General features: G+C 34.6%; 1 long non-coding RNA gene across 1 annotated transcript in view; it reads left to right on the top strand.

Moving 5' to 3' along the window:
- The first annotated feature begins 481 nt into the window (after positions 1 to 481).
- The window catches only part of LOC116176532, an 83,582-nt gene continuing 62,984 nt past the window's right edge, over positions 482 to 21,079 (top strand). Inside the window, exons 1-2 of the long non-coding RNA XR_004146463.1 lie at positions 482 to 523; positions 15,644 to 15,688. This is a non-coding gene — a long non-coding RNA (uncharacterized LOC116176532). The remainder of the gene's footprint in view (positions 524 to 15,643; positions 15,689 to 21,079) is intronic.

Raw genomic sequence — 21,079 nt, 5'->3', positions numbered from 1 at the left:
CGCCCTCAGAGCATTTCTCGCAAGGAAAATTTGTCGGGCACACCAAGGAACTGGCCCCATGGAAAATTCACGTTTAGAGAAAAGAGTACTTATTCTTTGGTTTAGAGTGAAATTGATTCCGGAGTGAATTTGCCTACCTCTAATAAACACAACTATATCCTGTTTTGGGAATAAATAGCCCCTGCAATTGAAAATTTAGGTTTTCTGATAAAAAATGCAGTAAAATAAACAATAGTCCCATTTTAATATGAAATTTTGCATTAAACCAAGTTTCAATGATACACATTGTATTTATTGCAGCAGTTTTATGCACAGTCTACAGGTACGAATACAGAAAGCTTGCTTTGAATTTATTTACGACATTTCACAAAGACAATATAAGCTGCAAAATGTTGGAATATTTTAAAATTGCTTCTAGGCGAAAAACTTGTATTTATGTTTTTCTTGTTCGATGCATGAAAGGGTTAATTACACATTTCTTTTGGTTTCAGATTGAAGGATTCAATATTACAGTCGTGGTGAGGTAAGTTACGTTGAATTTTGTCATGTTCGTTCGATTTTGTGCGGTTTGAGTTGTAATTCGAAGAGAAAACTTTAATGGGATTCATAGACCGGTTGTCCTCACTTCTGAATTATTCGCATCCTTGATTGTGTTTGGCTAGACTAGACTGACTTTTTTCGCATTGATTTTGTTCGGAAGCTTTTTGTGGGATTATAACCTTCATTACCATGCTAAATATTTAATCTTTGTGGCAATGCTCTTTTCACGTGCATTATAACGATTTCCAACACAGACTGTTTCTATTTATTATTATTAGCTAACGAGTTTTTTTCAATAGAAGAAGGTTTGAACTGTCATTGGTTTAATAACACCCCTAAGGATTTCTGTGAATGTGCTGCTTACACAGTTAATGGTCGCATAATTGAGATCGGTTTTTTTAAATATAATAACATATAGTTTATATTTATACTGATATAGTTAGTAATTAGTTAAAAATATCATGAATTTTAAGATAAGTAAAATTAGCACATCCACACTCAGGATATATTCTCAATTCTTCGCATTCCTTCACGGGCCTTATGAATTTCCACTAAGTATTCTTGAAACTTTTCTTAGAAGTAAAATTTGTTGGGTGAATTTTAAGAGGAGATGGCCTCACCTACAAGTGAGATTTCTGGAGGCAAATAATCCGAAGACGAGATTTTGTGAGCAAACTTAAAGACTTATAACTTGGAATATGCTACCACTAAAAAATTCCGTTTATGGAAAAAGGAGGACCGTGTGCTAACTTGGAGGGGAGGCCAAAAACCACAAAATGTTCGAACCTTTTTGAGTTTTTCGCTTATATCTCGTAAATTAAGAATATTTTTTGTATCATAGTGAATTATAAAGTTGTAGACCATTAAATTTACTAAAATTTGGTTGGTGAAACGAATTTTAAGACCCAGTACATTAACCGAAATACAGCTGATCAAAGTAAGACAAAGTTTCTCGAAATGTAAAAAAAATTACAAGATCAAACGAACTTACCTGAAGTGAAGTACGATCTTAATCATATTCGGCCTCGTTTCGTAAATAAATAATGTAGATGTTTAAAGATTATGCAACAACTAAAACTTCTTCTTTATTCAGCAAGTTATTAAAGTAATGAACGATTCTAATACTACATTATTATTATGATATGATTGCACACAAAAAACAAGTATAAATTGTGCACAACTCTTGTGCAGATACAGCGCTTTTTTTTAACCGAAATAGCTTTTGTTTTGACATCACCAATGGATATATTTCTTGCAGACCCTTTGTGAGTACCCTATTCCGACAAAACCACCAGCTTCTGCGTTAGTAATGACAGGGGAATGTCTTGATTAACAAGAAGTCGTACATAAATTATAGCTAAATTAGGATTCCATGTACTTTAATACCTAGGCGTATGTGGTCGCATGTTTAGAACGCCCCTACAAAATCTTTTGATGCGGAAGTCTGACCTCATATCTGGACCAGCTATCTGCCCTATTGCTGTATATAGGTGTTAAGGCTGCTGTAAGAAGCACAATTTTCAAATTGGTATAAGTCAAAAATTCTAATACGTTTGCAGTAGTCACATTAAAAGGATTCCAACTACGGATAGAACAAAATTGCCACCACAAGTTTTAATCAACTATTGTATTGTTTTAAATGGAATCTGTAATTGAAGCTATACAGATCTCCACCGACCTACCTGGTATACCTTTGTGTAATAATGCTTCCCAAATAATTTGCCGGCTACCAAGAAAAGGTATTTTGCAAGAGGGTGGGATGTCCCGCTAAAAGAGAGCAAAGCAATGATTTTAAGATTGGATACCTTGCTGGTGGCGAGATCCATAAAGTGTTCTTAACACTAAAGCAAAGGCATAAAAGTAAAAACGCTCCAATCTAACGTGGAAGCATCAAACTTGTACAAAATTTTTGTTGTTGACTTAATAAAAAAAAATGAAATTTTATTAACTAAAGCTACACTTTAACTCAGGGCTGTATGTTTAGTGCATAGAGAATCCCTTTCCCTATTAAATTTCTTTTTGATGTTAAAAAATTCACTTTCTTTCTGTCTCTTTTCTCCTCTTGTTTTTTCTTGTAGATATCTTTTAAAAAAATTTTTTTTGTTTATATTTCATGTAGTGAATGCTCCTGTATAACATTTTGTATGGGAATAAAGTCAATTATTATTATTATTATTATTATATTACTTTAGTCGCTTCTGGATCTCTCCCTCATGGGCATTTTTTATTTAAACGGCTTGAAAATAAATCTATATCAGGCATACCAAAAACGTCTTTAATTTTTTGGAAGGTGCAATCTGCCAACATCCACTCTGTTTCTCGATACTATTGTCGAGAAGCCTCGTCAGCATGAACATTGTCTGATGAAGAAAAATATACGAGGCAAAAATTTAAGATATCTTTCTTCGTACTAACTCCAAATTTGTCGACCTATTTTATTAAGGGTTAATTGTACAAATTGCAGTAGTGTTATCAACTCGACACAAAATCTTACGTGATGGAAGGTCCTTAGCAAAACATTGCATTCCAAAAAATACTGTTTTAAAATAATGCATTTTTGATTTTCAAACAACTTGATGTATAGAAAACTAATAATAGTATATTAAGATACAAGTGCATAATCAAGTAATTACGCACGAGCAACGAGTTTAATCTAAGAGGATTTTTTATTTCACCCAGATGACAGTTTCAAAAGTCGGACTTGAAGTATCATTACTTAGCAACTTTAAAGCACGTGTGTTTTAAAGGCCTTTTTTCGCACGCATTTGAGTGTTTAAAACGGAGATTGTGATTCAGGTATAATAAAAAAAATTGTATCGTTTCTCGTACGTTATTAAAACACCCTAACTTGGCTTTTCCCATCAATAAAACAATCATCTAGGTCAATTACAGAAACCAACCCTTTTTGTCTAAGCAGGGTTCTTTATAGAGGGAATGGGAAAACCTCTTATATAAGACACTATTTTTCCATCAATAGCTAACTTAATCCACCCATTTGCAAACTTTTGCAATCTTCCACAAGAAAAACGAACCTCTAAGGGCGATTACCTAACTGCCGAGGTTGATGGCGCTGATACTGCTGCGCTCTCTGCTGCTTGTGGGGCAAGGAACGTCTTTATTTAGTTGGAGCACGAAAATTACGTCCCGATTGCTGTGCTCCTCTCTTTAGCGAAAGGGAACATCTCAAGATTCCCTACTTAGATAAAGTAGAAGGTGGAAATGCAAAGGTCTTTTTGGGAACCTTAAGTTGACTTGCGAATTTTTAGTGTCTCTGAGATCCTTGTTAAGGTTTAAGGTTATCAATTCTCTCCGAGAAACCGACTCAGAAAAGTGAATATCGCTAATTGTATCGTGTTTTTGATCTTCTCTGCTAAGTGTAAACATGTCGGTGAGTACTGAACCAATCCAAGCGATCGCCGCACTTAATGGTGCTTGCAGGAGACTTAAACGTAAGTGTCTGCGCAAGGTGGTTTCTGGAACCGCAATCTTAACTTCTGGTTTGATTTTTGGTGGCATTAATTCCACACAGTTTTCCGGTGGTACATATTTTTTTACTAACTCGGTGTTCACTTTATCGGTCAATCCCGTAGACCAACGAGCTGCTAGATCCGGATGAATCGGATTAGAAAACACTTGAACCTTCATCCTGGCTCAACAAAAGTGTAAACATTCTGCACCGACAACGTTAATTTGCTCCGTTTGTTGCTTCGGTCTCCTGGACACGCCTGAAAGCAACCGACCATTACAATTTTTTTGCATTGACAACTATCTAATTGTCTCTACCACCCTATACTTCATTCATTATAAGAAGGTAGTAGATGGCGCTGGGTTTGAAGATAAGCACACACAGGAAAAATATAAAACGGCACCAAATTATTGTACAGTAGAAATATCTAGCACTGCAAACACAAATTAATCTTTGACATTAACAGTTAATGACACTTCAATAGTTTAGATGCCAACAGAAACTACCAGCTTGCAAAATTCGCCACTCGTTTTATGTTTCAGCGTAATACTGACTTGTGTTTTAACCAATCACACTGAAGGTCAAATCTTCCCTATGTTTTTTACCGCTGCCTTCTTAAAATGAATACAGTATAGGTAGGTAAATTGCTTTTTCACTTTTGTAACCTTAAAAAAAAAGATGCGCTGTTGGCTTAAAAAAATGCGAAAACAAGACAGCTTGCCTCTTCACCACTACCACTTTAGGTAGTAAGTAAACAATATGAGCCACCCTAGACACGTATTGTTAACCGCTTACCTCACAAGGAATTTCTTTCCAACGTCAACAATTTGAGGAGTTGCATTTGTCTAATTTTAATGAGTTGTTAATATTTGATTTAAAAAATCGTTTCCTCAGCCAAATTTTAGCAAATTTAATACCTTGCAACTTTTTATTGCACTATGACACAAAAAATTGACGAGCTTGACGAGATATGAGCGAGAAACTGAAAAAAGTTCAAATATTTTGGGATTATTGGCCCCCCTCCAATTTAGCATATGGTCGAAGAATATACATTCTGCCGTACCCCCAAACCACCTGTAAAAATTCCATGAACTTTGTAAAGCTACCCCCTATTTTTCATTGTATCGACTGGACTAGAACTACAGCTTGCAAAAGATAGTTTCCGGAAAGAAATGACTTGAAAGGGGGTGAAATTTGGTGCACATTTAATTGCCGTGTTCGAGCACTCATGTTGGAAGGCGCTATTATGACCACTTTCTTCGGCCGTCCGTCCGAGGCTCCTTTTCAAAATGTTTAGTTTGTTCTTGTTGAATTCGGTAGTTTATAGTTCTGGCACCTGAGCCAACAATCTTGACAATTATTTAATTTGCGCATGCGCAAACTGTCAACTTTCTTATTTATGCAGATATTATTTTGAAATTTTTACCAAAGGTTCGTCTAGTAAAAGCAAACATCGCTTTTCGGGAAGGAGTGATCAATTCATGGACAATGCGCCAAAGTTACTTGCCTCAGGTGAGGTTGTTAGTTAGTTTTTGTTTTGCTTTGCGTCTTTTACCCATGCTCACTCGGGTGTAGAGGTGTGCCCTTAACAAAACTGACTTTCTGGAAAATCATTCCTGAATCTTTTCCCATACGAAGCACTGGTTGCTAATGAAAAAAATTCGTTATGGTCCGTTCCGAGTCTTTTCTATTTTGGAAAATGATTTATAACAGTGTGCCAATTTTAGCTCGAAAAAGCACTAGTCATTACCTTTACTCGTTACCATTTTTGTGTATACGATTAGGAAACAGGAAAAAGTGGACGCCTAAACGTTTCCTTTACAAATTAGCTAATGAAAACGGTTTTGCGTTTATGCGTGTTTTTGTAAGTGGTAAAAGAAATTACTAGTGTTTATCCTAGCTAAAGTTTGCACAGTTTTATAAATCCCTGCTCAAATTTGTATCGAAGGGGACTCAGTTGACCACAATCTTGCATTTCACCCCATTAGGTGGAGTGAACGCCCTCTTCAAGATAACAGGTGGGGTCGTGAAGTGTTTCATATGAAACTGAAGGTAATGAAAAAGCAAAACAGTTATTTTAGTATGTTTCATATTTCACATTGGCATCCTACCATGCTTCCTAATTTAAATAAATAAATACGAACATAAATAATAATTATTTAAATCTTTGTTCCCATTATTAGGGATTTTTATTTTAATATATCTTCATTAAATTAATACTTGGTACTGTCGAACATGGATCGAATGCATCGAATTTTGTTAAGGTGCTTATTTATAAGAAATCTACAAATTCTTCGATCTCAAATCCTCATAATCCTAATAACCAGATTAATTACACCATCAGTTATGTGCTTATTTATTGCTAATTTATTGTTACAGTTTGGAAATGATTGCTTCGCCAATTTGGCAGAATTTTTTTTAATGGAATTGGGGATGCTTAACGTTTCTCTGGAACTCCAAATACGTAAAATGTATTTAACCTCGAAGTAAAACAAGGATTGTAGGATTTTTTGCTAACTTACAAGAGAAAACTATATATTAATTGCTTACTAAATCGCAAGTTTGACATAAATTAGTCCATTTATTAATTTATTAATTAAATGAAAATTGTTTAAGCGTGCCAGGTACTAGAAGACTAAAGTGCCTTAAATAAATATATTGCTTTTATGCTTTTAATGGTAGAGCACCCTTTGTATTAATTGCGTACTAAATTTCCAATCGGGATGTGGACTTATGGAGCATAAAATATAAGAATACTGTTATTGTTTATTATTTAAGTGTTCAAGACTTTAGTTACCCTCATGCCATTTTCTAGATTCTCGGATTAGAATCACTTGTATTGAATTCATTTATTATCGCAATGGCTAATGACAATATTTCAACCTTCTTCGTCGCGTCGGTTGGGACGCCAAAATTGGAAAAAAACATTTTAGTAGGTATACCTATAAAATTGTCAGTTGTCACTATAACTCATGGCAAATTAGAGGTGACCCTCTCAAAAGTTGCGAACGGCAAAGGGGGTAGAGTCGACGTAACATACCGAAGGTACTTTAAATCGGATAACCTACGTTCGGCGTATGTTACATAATAATGTGACGTTTACGAGAAGTATTTCGACGTTTGGCCTTATCAGGCTCGGGGAACGATTGGCACGAGGAAATCGACGAGAGGGACCAGACATAACTATACATGATCAAAATGTGCAAAGACCAATGGTGTATGTATAACTAGTTTAACTTAGCGGAAGCGTATGGGATGTATTCCTTTTACCGCACGCATTGTCCTTTGATCGTTAAAAGGGCCAACTGAAGCGGAAATGGCTTTCCAACATATAAAATAAACTATAAAGTAGGTTCTTTGCCAGGCAAATATGATTACAAGCAACCAATGGCCCAAACATTGTTTATTTCCACTTGGGTCGTGGCATCATACACATGACGTGTGTACGTTTTAAAGCTTTTAGCTGCGTCTTTTATCTTCCTTTCACTTAAGAAGTCTTCCATTTACTGAACGTTTGCACTTTGCTAATACCTTAATTAACAAGCATTGTAGGTAAGTGCCTACTTCAATGGTAAACATTGGCGGTAGACTGTTTTAAACTTTTGCGGTCCCTTTTATAATTAATTTACCTTGTGTATTTGTCGCTTGCTGGCTGCTCTTGCTTACGTCGCCGCCGCCGCCGCCGTAGCTGCCCCTTCTCCATATCTAAATTCGAATCTGAGCGCAAATTAATTAGTTTATATTTCCTTGCGGTGCCCGAATTGACAATTAATGTAATAACCACCAGGAAACCTATTAATAAACTTGAGAACTTTCTCCTCTTGAATACTCAATCAGGGAGCCGCCCCGATCGTTAGCAATTTAAAATTGCTACCACTCGGAACGTCGTATATACAAGTTTAATTATTCGTTCTTCCCAGTTTATGTCCTTGACATTCGGTTGTCGTTGGGAAATAAGGTCAGCTAGTAAGTCTGGTCTCAGGTCAGGGCCTGATCGTTGACCTAGGGGGATTCTCCGGTTTATCATGCCATTTTCACCCGCTCCACGCCTTCAGAGTCGACCGATGTTCTCGCTTACGAGAGAATTACCAGGGCTGGATTTCATTCACGCTTTTGGTCGAGTTTTACGATTCAAATTTTTATCCATACACATCCTAAATTATTTTACGTTACGTGATGCGATTTTGTCCAAAAGTGCTTCGTTTAAAATCCCGTTATTCTTTAATGTTTTAATCAAACTCTCTAAAAGTGCTTTATGAACCGGAATGATTTTTATTTGACGTGTAAAAAGCAAAAATTGCGCTTCTAAAGGGAAACCTTTAAGGATTTTATACTGTCAGCTTCCCTTACCCAAGATGAACATCAAGAGATCGTGCGCGCTGCACTTATTTGTCTTTCAGGTGATTTTTCTTTATCCGTGTAAGTGAAAGTGAAAAATCTTGATTATACCTTACGAAAAGTGCGTTATTATAAAAATTAGCTGGCTATGGCAGTGCCACAATCACAAGAACATTGCTTGCGTGTCTTTTACTTTCCGGCAATATAATATCAAAATTTAATTGCACATAAAAACAAGTGTTAATTATACAGACATACTATACTAATCATTATACCACATTCTAAAGAAGCGTGGCATAAATGACGAAAGCAATGGTCTTGTATTAATTAACCGACGTTGTAATGTTCATAAAAAATTCTACATTTAGGAAATTTCACCTATTTAAAGATACCAGGAAAAGAAATTTTGTTGTAGATTTTAAGTCTAGAAACTTCCATTGAAGCGTCTCAATTTGAAAAATTTAAATAGGAAGAATAATAAAAAATAAAATTATGGGCAGTAATGAAATTGGAGACAGGTTCGCGAGTCAGCGGGTCTTCTACTTTTAACCGACAGACAGATCCTACAGGATTTGTCGTCCGTCTATTCTACCATTCGGAAAGTTGTAACTGTTTGGAAAAGTTATAAGCAATTCGTGATAATCCCGAGGTTCGGGGGTTGCGGGTAGAGATATGAACTCTGTTTTAGTATTACTAGCGTACCCAGTACATGAAAATCAGTATCCAGTACCGTTTGAGGTACTATCTCCAAAAAATATGCTACCTTAAAACATCGATACTTTTGATGTACTATGTTTAGCGAAATTAGGAAACTCGCCGCTACATATGAAAAAATTAAGAAATGGGAAAAATATACACTGAAATAACAAATTCCAATGAAATAAATCATTTCCGTGGTATTTGTAATGCAATCCTCCAGATTTAAGTCAAATTAAACCATTCGCACATACATGATGGCCCGTTATTAATCTTCGGTAATCGCCCTGTGATGTATCAGAAACGTCAAACTTAACGTGCAGGTTATCTGCCAAAAAAACGCTGTTTTGCGTTATTTAGTACTTATGGATAAAATAACGTTTTCTACAGATAACCAACACGTTAAGTTTAACGTTAGTGATACATCACAAGGCTGACTATTTCAGCCTAAATAACGTCCACCTGACGGGAAAATGGGATCCTACTTTCTACCTCCTTCGAGTAGCAGATACAACCCCCATTTTCTGAAATGGGAAGTATGGGCTTCCAATGTATGATTTGGAAGGTCTCTTCATTCTCTATTAAAAAATGTCATTGTTTTCAAATTTATTGCAAAAATTTCCATACAAAAATAAAATCATCTGAGTACCGAAATTCGCTTCATTACACTCAATATGCAATACCTACTTAAATGTTCATAATGCAAAAAAACAAACAAATGAAGTGGATGCTCAAAATGATCACCGAGAATGTCTTGGCGACATCCTAATCTTAAATAAAATGTCAGAAGAGACATTTCAAACGATATATTACAAGTGACAAAGCCCATACTTCTCATTTAAAAAATTGGGGGGTTGTCACTGTCACTCGAAGGGGGCTGAAGGCAGGGATCTAATTTTCATGCTGAAGAATGTCAATTTATAATTTGAGGTGTTTCGGGATTTTCTATAAATATGAGCAATACGCACGGTATATTTGTGAACTAGATAGTAATTAGTACATGGAATAGTTTTATTCACTGATAGTACTCATATAGGGGCTTATAGGAGCTAGAGGCTCGCTTCCGGGATGAAATTCCGTCGTCATGCTCATAACGCTTCTTTCAATTTCTTCTTTTCATCTATACAACCTTATAACTGCCAAACACTTGATCCGATTCGGTTCAAACTTTTGACCTACAATATACCTGTAAGAAACCTATTAAAAGTGGATCAAATGCAATGACCCCGAGGTGCCGTGTTGCTTTTTTAGTTCCGCTTTAGGGATTATAAAATGCCTTTTGATTTCCTCTGCCATTTTCTCTTTTTTTTGTAATTTTCGCACTTGAAATAAGCCATTTTCTTGAGGAACATATTATTTATATTATTATATATTATATTTATATTATTTTTGACGAAATGTTCAAGCTAGGATAGGTATTACTCTTTCATTAGAGTCCTCGTTGATATACAGTAAGCCTGTAACAACTTACCGAAGGAAATAAGTTGGTATTCAGATTGAAATTAAGTAAAATACCTATAGCATTATTTAAAACCGTTCAATGCACATCCAGTTTCATTAGGGATAAGTGACTTAAGATACATTATAATTTTCTGTAAGGGGGAAAAAGTAATAAGGTAACAAAAATCAACAATAAAATATTCATGGAATAGAAAAAGACATTATTCATAGTAAATTATGTTTACAATATTCTATCATGTTCTGAAGTGCATATCTTAAATTATACCTTCCTTTATGTGTTTTTAATGGCTTTATCAATCAAATCCCAATAAAAAGTTCTCCCGTGCGTTCCTGTATTAAGCGTAATTACGTAATTAAAAGTGTGAGAGGTGGGGAAGCTTTCTTTTTCAAATTAAAGTGGTAATTACGAAGTGCGCAAAAAGGAAAATTACACGCAAAGTGCCAACGCGTTTTACTGAACAAATGTATAAAAAGGCAATTTCAATCGCAATAAAAAAAACTAACGTCAAAAGTAGAGTGGAAAATTGATGGGATATAATAGTTTGGGTAAGGGATGTCGTGAACGATCCAAGTGGGGCCGATAAACCCGTAGTAGTAATAGTAGTGGTAGTAACATGACATCTTTCGTGTCGTAGTCAGTAGGGCAGTAAGTCGGCGGTCAAGTGGCGGTTTTCCGGATAAATCATTACGAGCGTGTCTCTCGGTGGCCGCGTTAAGTTGCTGAAACGCCGCCGCCCGCGCCCCTTTCTCGTTGAGACGGACTCAAAGAAGATCCCAAAATAGACGTTTCATTCACAAACAACTTTCCCAAGCTAACTTGTTGCTCTTTATATGCATGCAAATTGTACATTTTTTATATTCAACCTGTGGAAAACGGTTGATGACAGTGATCCGGGGACTTGGATTTCGAACTTTTCACAACAAAAACTTTTCGCTATTCACGACTTGAGTACGCACACCGGAAAACACCGCCGCCTTCTTCCTTTACTATTTCCAAACTTTCGCGATAACATTTTTTCTTTAGTTATTCATCAGTTATTGTTTTCAATCGAATCTCTCCGTTTTTATATGCTTAACGTAAAGCTCACTCCTCGAAAAACTTTCCCCTAAAATCGCTTCATTAAAATTTATAACTACTGATCATTTTTTCATCCAATTATCCTTCATATGTTCTCAAACTATTAACTGGATGAAAATGTGGGTGGTCCCAATAAAATTGACATATTAGTTTTTTTTTACTTAGGTGAAATGTTGAACTTGAAGTTATACACATAACTTGTTCCTGCTACAGTTTATTGTTAATACGAAATCCGTGGCATAGATAATTACAATTTCTTGTATCAGAAATGATACAAGAAAATCTCCCAGCGGCAGTGTTGGCGTTTTATGATTGTCGTAAGTGGTGCTAGCCAATCGTTTCATTTTCTTCAGTTAACAGTTAGCGCCGTTAACAGAAGAACTGGTTCACAGAAGAACGAAATACCATTTACAGCCTAACGCTGGAAAATTGGCCACACGGTCCAAGTGTTTTGAACGGCAACTGAGCTATTTTGGTGCTCGTCTATTTTAGATTCGACGATAACGTCTTTTAGAATAAAATTCGATCAGTCATATTTTCATCCCTTTTTGTTAAGGGTACCACCCTCAAAGACAGATCAAGTTACTATCGTTAGTAAGTTATTCTTTTCCGAAGCTCTCGTCCTTTTGTTCTAGATTTACTTGTTTAGATGGTTCAGAAATCTCATTAAGGTTCGGTCTTTAATCTTACCGTTAAATTTATCCTTTCCACGGAAAGACATGTATTCTAAGTGGAACTTATCCTTCAGATAAGATTAACTGACACATGAAAGGACGGCCCTTAACTTATCTTTAAGGTAATGGAGGAAAAACAATTTCGGGTAGGGTACTGTGTATCTGTAACAAATTAATCGGGAATGGTCATCTACGCATAAACAATACTTGCCTAGGTGCACGTGCACGTAACGTAAATTGAAGGGTTGATAAAACGAAAGAATCTGAAAGATGAGAAAAATTCTATTACGCTGAAGAGTCTGCTCGAAGGGTGTGAGTTATTTAAAGCGCCTGATAAATTTGAATAATCAAAAGATGAGCAAAAAACGGAAGAAACCTAAGAATTTTACTAATATTATGGAACTGATGGATCATAAAATTTCAAGGATCTGCAGAATTTGAAGAATATTGGAAGGATTCGATAAAATCTAAGATAACATAAGATCATGAAGAATCTGATGAGTTTGAATAATCAAAGAAATCCGATGCATCCGAAGAACCCAATGAGATGGAGAATAATTGAAAGTCATAAATATTAGAAATATGAAAAAATCAGAAACACCCGGAAGCCATATGAGTAACAATTAATTCGAAAATAGGACATTTGTAAGGAAGTAATAGGTACCTATCATAACAAAACATCATCACCAAAAACGAGAGAATCCAAAGAGTCTCTAAGGAATTGGAAAAATAAATAAGCTGAGAATTCGAAGGTATAAATCATTTTAAAGAATCAGAATCAGAAGAACCCGCAAATCAAAGTGTTTTGGAAGAATTCTAAAAATATGATGAAGCGGAAAAATTCGAAGAAACAGAAGAATTTGAAGGATTCAAAGAACCTGAAGACATTCGAAAAAACGAGAAAACCCAACAAAATTGAATAATCTGTAGATTTGGGATAACATTGAAAAATCCACAGAATCTGAAAATGAAGATGCAGAAGAATGAAGCATCTAAACAAATGGATAAAACACGACTTTAAGAATATAAAATTTTAAATAGTTAGAATCCTGCAAAAGTCAATTCATACTTTATTTTTGCATTTTTCTGTGGCATATCAGTATTCTATTAGCCAGTTTTGACTCCACCATCCGTAAGATATTGTCGGGGGCTACCACATTTCCTTTGTAAATAGACCACTTTGGTGGATTTCACTGAAAACCTCCACAAAATAGTTCTCAAGTTTCGGGGGACATCTCATAGCTCGAGCTTTTTTTGACGACCCTAGAAAGAGAATCCGCTTTAACGAACAACGTGACAAAATTCGAAGACGTGTGCCCTGCCAAACGGTTTATTTCGCGTCTAGAAAAAAATATGAACTTCCGTCACTCAAGAATTGTGTGGGTTTATAAGATCTTTCCGATGACACCAATCGGACCAAAACTCTAGAAGAAGATAGGAAAAAAACTGAAAAAATCACCACGTTAGTAAACAACACTCGGCCATGGCGTCCAGATGTCGCCGACCCCGCATCATATACACCCCTCCTTACAGTTTTTAACTACACGGCTCCGGTAGGTACCCGTACACTCCTCGCCTTTATACAATCGTTCTTTTACGGGCATTCATTTACTGCCAGCCAGCCAGCCAAAATGAGATTAAAAGTAGCCTTTAAAAAAAATGTGCAGAAATCGGCTATAAAGGCACTGTGAATTAGGTTCAACTTTTAGCCGACTGTGTAGCAGTGTTGGGCTACATATCCGAGAGATCGGGTGTTCGAACCTGGGCTGAGGTAAACATTTTTCATTTAAGGCAGAGATGGGAATTAGGTTTTCCTGCAGTTTTCCTAATTCGTAAGGTAAATACCGGAGTAGTTTCGAGCAACTTAAGGCCTTCTGCAGGAGCACCTCTAAAAAGCATTATGGGTCACTCTGCAATTGGGCGAAAGCCTGTTGAGTGCCTAGAACAAGAGAGGGGCAATAAATAAATAAATATATATAGCATATGATGTCAAAAGGGCGTTCCTTATTTTTTGCCCTAAATTGCAAAATTTTATTGAAATCGGTTCATCCGTTCTCTTTTAAATCGATGAGCATGAAGCCATCGAGCGAGCGATCGATCAAACGAAAGCATAAGCGTCTCGCTTAAAAACTCGACGCTAAACAACGAGAGAATCCAAAGAATCTAAGGAATTGGAAAAATTAAAAATCTGAAGAGTATCAAATATTCGAGGGAATAAGAGATTTTAAAGAATCTGTCAACTACAAAAAATGGAGGAATCCAAAGAAAAACTCGAAAATCAAAGTGTATTAGAAGAATTCGCAAAATATGACGAATCGGAAAAATTCAAAGAAACGAAAGAATCTGAAAAGTTTGATGAAACGTAAAAATCTGAAAAGCCGAGAAATTGGAATAATCTGTAGATTTGGGAGAAAATTGAAAAATCTACAGAATCTGAAGGGAAAATAGACATAATCTGAAGAAAAAAGTTCCAAAACCACTGCGTATTGAAACTTTAGAATCCAAACATGACTTTCAGAAAAGAAATGTGAAGTTTTAGAAAAATAGGAAGAAAAATTTTACTGCTTGAGCCATTTTTTGAAAATTGCGTAAGGGGCGCAAAAAATGTTTGCATCATTATTTGCAACATATATTCAGCCCTGTGAACTGTGATGTATCAGAAACGTCAAACTTAAGGTGCAGGTTATCTGCCAATAAACGTTATTTAAAATGGGCAAAATAACGTTTTCTACATATAACAGGCACGTTACGGTTTAACGTTAGTGATACATCACAGGGCTGATTACTGTGTGCAATGGCTTGCGGTCTCTACGCCACCCACAGAATACCTGTCAAACTAGCTCAAAACAACTCAAAATTGAAACTCTCCTCGTACACATCCGGCATCTGCCAGAAGAAAAATCCTAATATTGACTTTTTTGAGTTTTTTACAAGATAAGACTCCTTATCCCAAACGGAAATAACGCAAGTTTGACGAAATTCTTCTCTAAATTGAATAAATTATGAAAGCGATAAAATTTAATCAAGAAAATAATATGGAATTACAAACAATTCGAAAAGGAAAAGTAGACGCTAAGATAACAAATTCAAATACAATAAACCAACTTTATACTTATTCCGTAAATAATTCCCCAGATTTACACTTCATATTGGATTCTTACAGAATGAGTTAGAGTTAGTCTTATCTTATCTTTATCGCTAAATGTTAGAACCTGTACCTAGTGTCGCCAACATCCAATCAAATCAGAAAAGTTTTTATCCTTGCATCTCTACGGCAACGGTACTGTCAGCTGGTGAAGGATGTCATTAAAGCATGTGCATTTTTCATTTTCAAACATTATTCTGCGAATGGTGCTGTTTTTATTGACATAATTCATTTTTTAATTCCAGACACCGATTTTTGAAGGTTTGGCATATCAGTATCCTGGTGATCGGGTAAGTACTCTTTACTTTCATAGTTTATGGGATGGTTACAAAATATTATCTTAAAACATTGACAACTTACATAGTGCAAACGCCTAGAATTCAATAATATTTTATCGACGTTTGGAGATGTCCATTTTAGAAAGCGTCTCGCATATCTTTCGTATCCGGCATAATTTACGAACCGTGTAATTTCAAGATAGATGCGTTACATTGCGACTTTTCCCCCATAGCGAACTGGAACCGCCCCTAGAAAACAACACAATACCCTTTAAGTTAGTTAACTGTTATAGCTTTCATTAATGAGTGCATCTTAAATTTTATCCCGACCCTCAAATTTCAAACTAAAAGTTCGAAATAATTATTAAAATACAATTAGATTACGAGTCGTGCCCCTGCTCTAAGATTTTAATGAAAGCAATTGTCCTCATAATTACAAATCAGGAGTTTTAAAACTCCCTTCGAAACTCCATTGTTGCTCGAGAAATTAAAAATCTTTTATAATTAACGTACAGCAAAATTAGGTCAATTAATTTATTATGTAATTATATACTTTTACGCCCTTCGAATCTGATTTACTCGATAGTTTAATTATACAGAAGTTGTGTTGCTACAGTACGAGCTTTTCTTTGTTGGGTGGGGTTGAAATGTTCTATTCAGTCTTAGAATAACATTAGTAAAAAAAACAGTAAATTTCACAATTTTGCCCTTTATTTCATACACAAGTGCATGTATGCCTGTTACAATTTCTTTCTTCTCTGTGTTAATAATAATAATCCAGCGTATTGTAATTTCACGGTTATCATCCCTCTACATATGGAATGGCTTTTATGCAAAGTGTAACATACTCGTATAAGTAAATTCAATGATTCGTTTGCGATACGTTGTTAGAGTTCTTCGCTGTTTTCTAGGAATAGGTAAATACAGGGTGATTTTTTGGAAGCTTTAGTTAAAGTTAAACGTTTCTAGAAAAGTGAAGAAGGTAGGTAGAGGGATAAATAATAACTCAATAGTCTTTATGCAGATTTAGCGGTTTTCATTCAGAGTTCGCATTATAATCCAATGTATCTATTAAAACAGATGAAATACGATATAAATTTCAGAATTTGTGTTTCTACCGGTTTCTAAGAAACATAGACCCTGTAGAAAACAAATACGCAGAAATACATACAGGTCCTTTTCACTGCAGTCGACCAACCCCTTCTTTCAAACTCCAACAAGACCACTATCCATCTGGAAAATAACTTAGCATCTCCAAATGTTGATGACCTGATGATTATCAGTGCTTAAAAATTACTCAAAACCTCAAAAACCCCTCTTTATCTCTTTCTGCTAAAAAAATCGAAAAAATAGATGCAAATCTACAGCTACCTTTACAATACATAATTAGGTACCCTCCGTTTTGCCTATCAAGATTTCCAATTCCAATATAATATTGCAATTTTGTGTAAAATTGTACACTTTTTTGGATATAGCAGTACAAAAAACGTATTGTAGGTATTACATAATCAAATTTAAGAGAAAAACTCAAATTAAGGAAAATATTTGTTATACTTTATAACTTTACTAAACTAGTAAAGTCATAAAATTAATTAACAAAAATAAAGGTTCATTTTTTAAATGCAAAGCATTTCGCATAAGGTATTATTAAATTCTGAATTCATTTATTATTAATTCTTATTATTGTACATATATGTTGTATTATTTATGGAGATTATCCTATATATTTCTTAAAAAGTCAATAAAGTACAATTAATCTGACAAAAAAATTCTTCTCCGTTTCAATTCGTAGATGGACTATAGTTTAAGTTGATCTATACCAAGTAATGAAGTAGCTTGAAATTACTTGATTTTCAAGTCAAGTAATATGGAAAGTCATCAAGCTACTTGCCTCGATGATTCACTATTTATTGAATTTCATTAAGAATAAATGTCTAATTTAAATTTAGGAAAATCTTTTCAACGAATTCCATCCGAAACTACAGGATTGCACAAGTTGAGCATTTTTTGAAGTATTTTATACCCTTTCGAAATAGAATTTAATAGATTAATAAAATTTCGTCAACCCATTTGCATTATTAACGAGCGTTGCTCGCGACGCGAAATTATTGTCGCAATCGACGATTTGTTATAAATTATATCTAAATTAGACGGGAACATCAACGCATTTCCATATTAAAGTTATTATCCTCAAAGAATACGGCGTGTAACAGGATTAAGTGTCTAGCCAAGGATAATATAAGCTAGCTGAACACGCGATCGATTAATTAAGAATCCATAAGATAGAAAAGGATGTTTACATAATATTTTTATAGTCAATGAAATATTTTGTGGAAGTTTGAACGTGTTACGTTGATCTTGAAAATTTAATTTAGTAATAGCATGAAAATTAATTAATTTACATGAATGCGTGAGGCGTGCCTTCATTAAATATTATGAAAGAGGTTTTAAGATATTATTAAATAACTATTTGTCGAAGAAAGCCTTTTTCCTTTGATGTTTTGATTGAACTGAAAGTTTTACAATTAGATTTTCGATACCTTTATTAGATCCTACGAAATGGAGTTTTAATCGTTGCAATTTGTACTAATCAGGAAGTTGTGACTGACTGACAGATTCACAAAAAACAGTAATTACGTAATGCAATCCCTTATCAGAGAATGTAGGTATGTAAAATGGTTTGGTGGGTGGAGAACGGAGAAAGTCATTTTAGTTACGAAAGAGAAATTATAACATAACAGTCACGAATAGAAAGCAGTGATTTGTTTATAATTCAGAAACATAAATTTACTGCAAATACGGAATTATTGCATTAATTTTTATCTATATCTGAACTAGATCTCGTTAAGGCGGATTAGGATTTATTGATTTTCTTGTTGCTAGTTTTCCTTACATTTCAAAATACATTTCGTCCGTATCTGGATTTGTGCAAAAGAGGATTTTGTATGATTGCTTATTCTCATTAAATTGAAATGCTGCATTCGGTTTTTTTTGCTCCTTTTAATGCAACGGATTCAATTAATTTCATTAAAACCGCTTTTTTTATACAAATTCGGGGAGCTTAGGGTTTTTTTTATTATTGCGAAATGTTACATCATTTATTACATGCCTTCATGTAGAACTTCTGCAATATGGTTAAGTTTAACTGTTATATTAAAATGCGGAAGAATAAGCATCTTATGGAAATTTAAAAACTTTCTTAATAAATTTTCCCTCAGTACACCGAACTTTTGAGTGTTTCGCTTTGGTAATTTAACAAATATTTATGCGCTACGGTTTGTATATGATGGAACTGGAACCCTTAAAGCGTATTCAATTGCTTTTGATTTATTGCGAATTATATCGGAAAATTTCTTCGTCTATCGGCGGCCCTTAGTATAAAATTACCTACCTTAAATAAACTGTTCGATTTACACAGGGCACTAACTAGCAAACTCGTAGCATTCATCTTTTTGTGATGGATTTTTGAATGCGTCTAGAATTAATGTCTAATTAAGGATCCTACCCAGGCTTGAATTTTAGTAAATCTGTTTCTAGTAACGCTAAATCAAAGCTAGTTGTCAGCAAAAAGTGTAGTGTAGAAGCCTTTTTTGTACATCTTTTTTGTAATTAACATTTTTCACTCTGATGCTTACTTTTGTTTATGGCTGAAAAATTGCCCGCACCCTTATGAGATCTCTTTTAATGAATTCTTAAACACACTTGAAAAACAATGTTATGATCTCCCTCTTTCAAACCCAGCTATATCTGGTGACTTTTCTTGATATAAAATGTCATTGCTTGATAAATCATTACCCGTCTTTGCTAAAAGTTGTCTTTAAATTTAAGGGGTCGGTTGCAACATAAGTATTTTAGAGGACAACAATTTACTACGATAATTTCCCAACACGAAAATTTTCTTAAAATCTTCTCCAATGTTTATTTATTTTTTCAGCATTTCCTTTTAACTTCTAAAATCCTCCTTTCATTTGCCAAACATTTCCTCTTTCAGACGTATTTCCTCGAATTCGCCATATGAATTCCTAATCTGCTAATACTTTCTTTATGATTCGCCCTCTTTTTACCAATCCATTTTCACCACCTTCCCTTTTTTACCACCCATTATTTTTATCACCAGGTAAAATTATTCATCTTATTCTAAAGAGAAAGGGGAAACCTAACAACCTAACGTAACCTAACAAGTGGTAAAACTTATTAGTGGTAAAACAGAATGGAGATAAAGCCCTTGTATTACCCATGTTGTCTTAAGCTTAACATTATTTGACAAGATATTAAAACATGAAGCTGTATGAAATGATCAAGTAAGCATAAACACCGTTCTAAACTTATCTTAAGAGTTCCCTTAATATTTTTTTATTTTCCGAATTTCCTCTGCATTTTCTAAAATGTCTTTATCTTTCCCGAGAAAATGATTACACAGGATATTTCTACACTTTTCCCTGATTTCTCGTAACTTAGTAGGCAAGAGACTAACATTGCACTGCAAAATAGTATATTAAGAAAAAAACTGATGCCCCAATATAGACAAGAAGCGACAAGGTCACTTCCGGTTGACGTATATTGACCAAAATTTAATCAGTTAGTCCCTTGACCATAGTCTACCTATTACTGAAAACAGAATTGGAAAATTTGAAACTGTTCGCAAGTTATCATGTACACAGCGGGATCTACGGACAGAAACAAAATCATGAACTGGCTTGTTAATAAGTGTATAATCAAGCCTTTAAATGTTGTAAGTGCTTTAAAGACCAATTAATAATTATACACGCGTTTCTAATAGTATTTTTTACTATATCTGCAATACACTTCAAAAATAAGGGAACTAAGGTAAAATCATATCGAAGTTATACTCGAATACATTTCTAATAAAGTAGGCTGCTTCATAATTTCATAATTGCCATGGAAATATCGTTTAAAGTTTTCTTATAAAATCACCGTCTTTGTAAATAAAATTACTTGATTAAAAAACATAGTACACCTCCTATCTCATCTCCTACCGTCCAATCAATGCCTTGTTGCAGAAGCAGAATGGAAGTTGGTACCTACAAAATCCAAATGCCCAAGCCTATTATAAAGAATATGAAAAGTTGGGGTGGATGAATAGGAAGCATCTTTAAAACTTGAACACTTATAATGTTGGTTATGCACTGTCAGCAATTTTCGGAGGTAAACTTCCTTTCGAATATAAAATACACTCAGAATCGATTACTCCTATTGCATTATTCTGGTTGTAAAATTCAATTCCTCGATAAAATCTCTTTTTTTGCGGACGAGAATTAGTTTTTATATACATTGAGGTGACGTTGGTTACGATACCTTTTTAACTTCGTTGCCCAAAAATTGCAATGTTTCCCTTAATTTCCCTAAACTTTCTAGCATGAAAATTCATTGTATTTCCTAGAA

Source organism: Photinus pyralis, unplaced genomic scaffold (assembly GCF_008802855.1).
Source record: "Photinus pyralis isolate 1611_PpyrPB1 unplaced genomic scaffold, Ppyr1.3 Ppyr1.4_LG7, whole genome shotgun sequence".
NCBI lineage: Eukaryota > Metazoa > Arthropoda > Insecta > Coleoptera > Lampyridae > Photinus > Photinus pyralis.
This window is presented reverse-complemented; position numbering and strand designations above follow the sequence as displayed.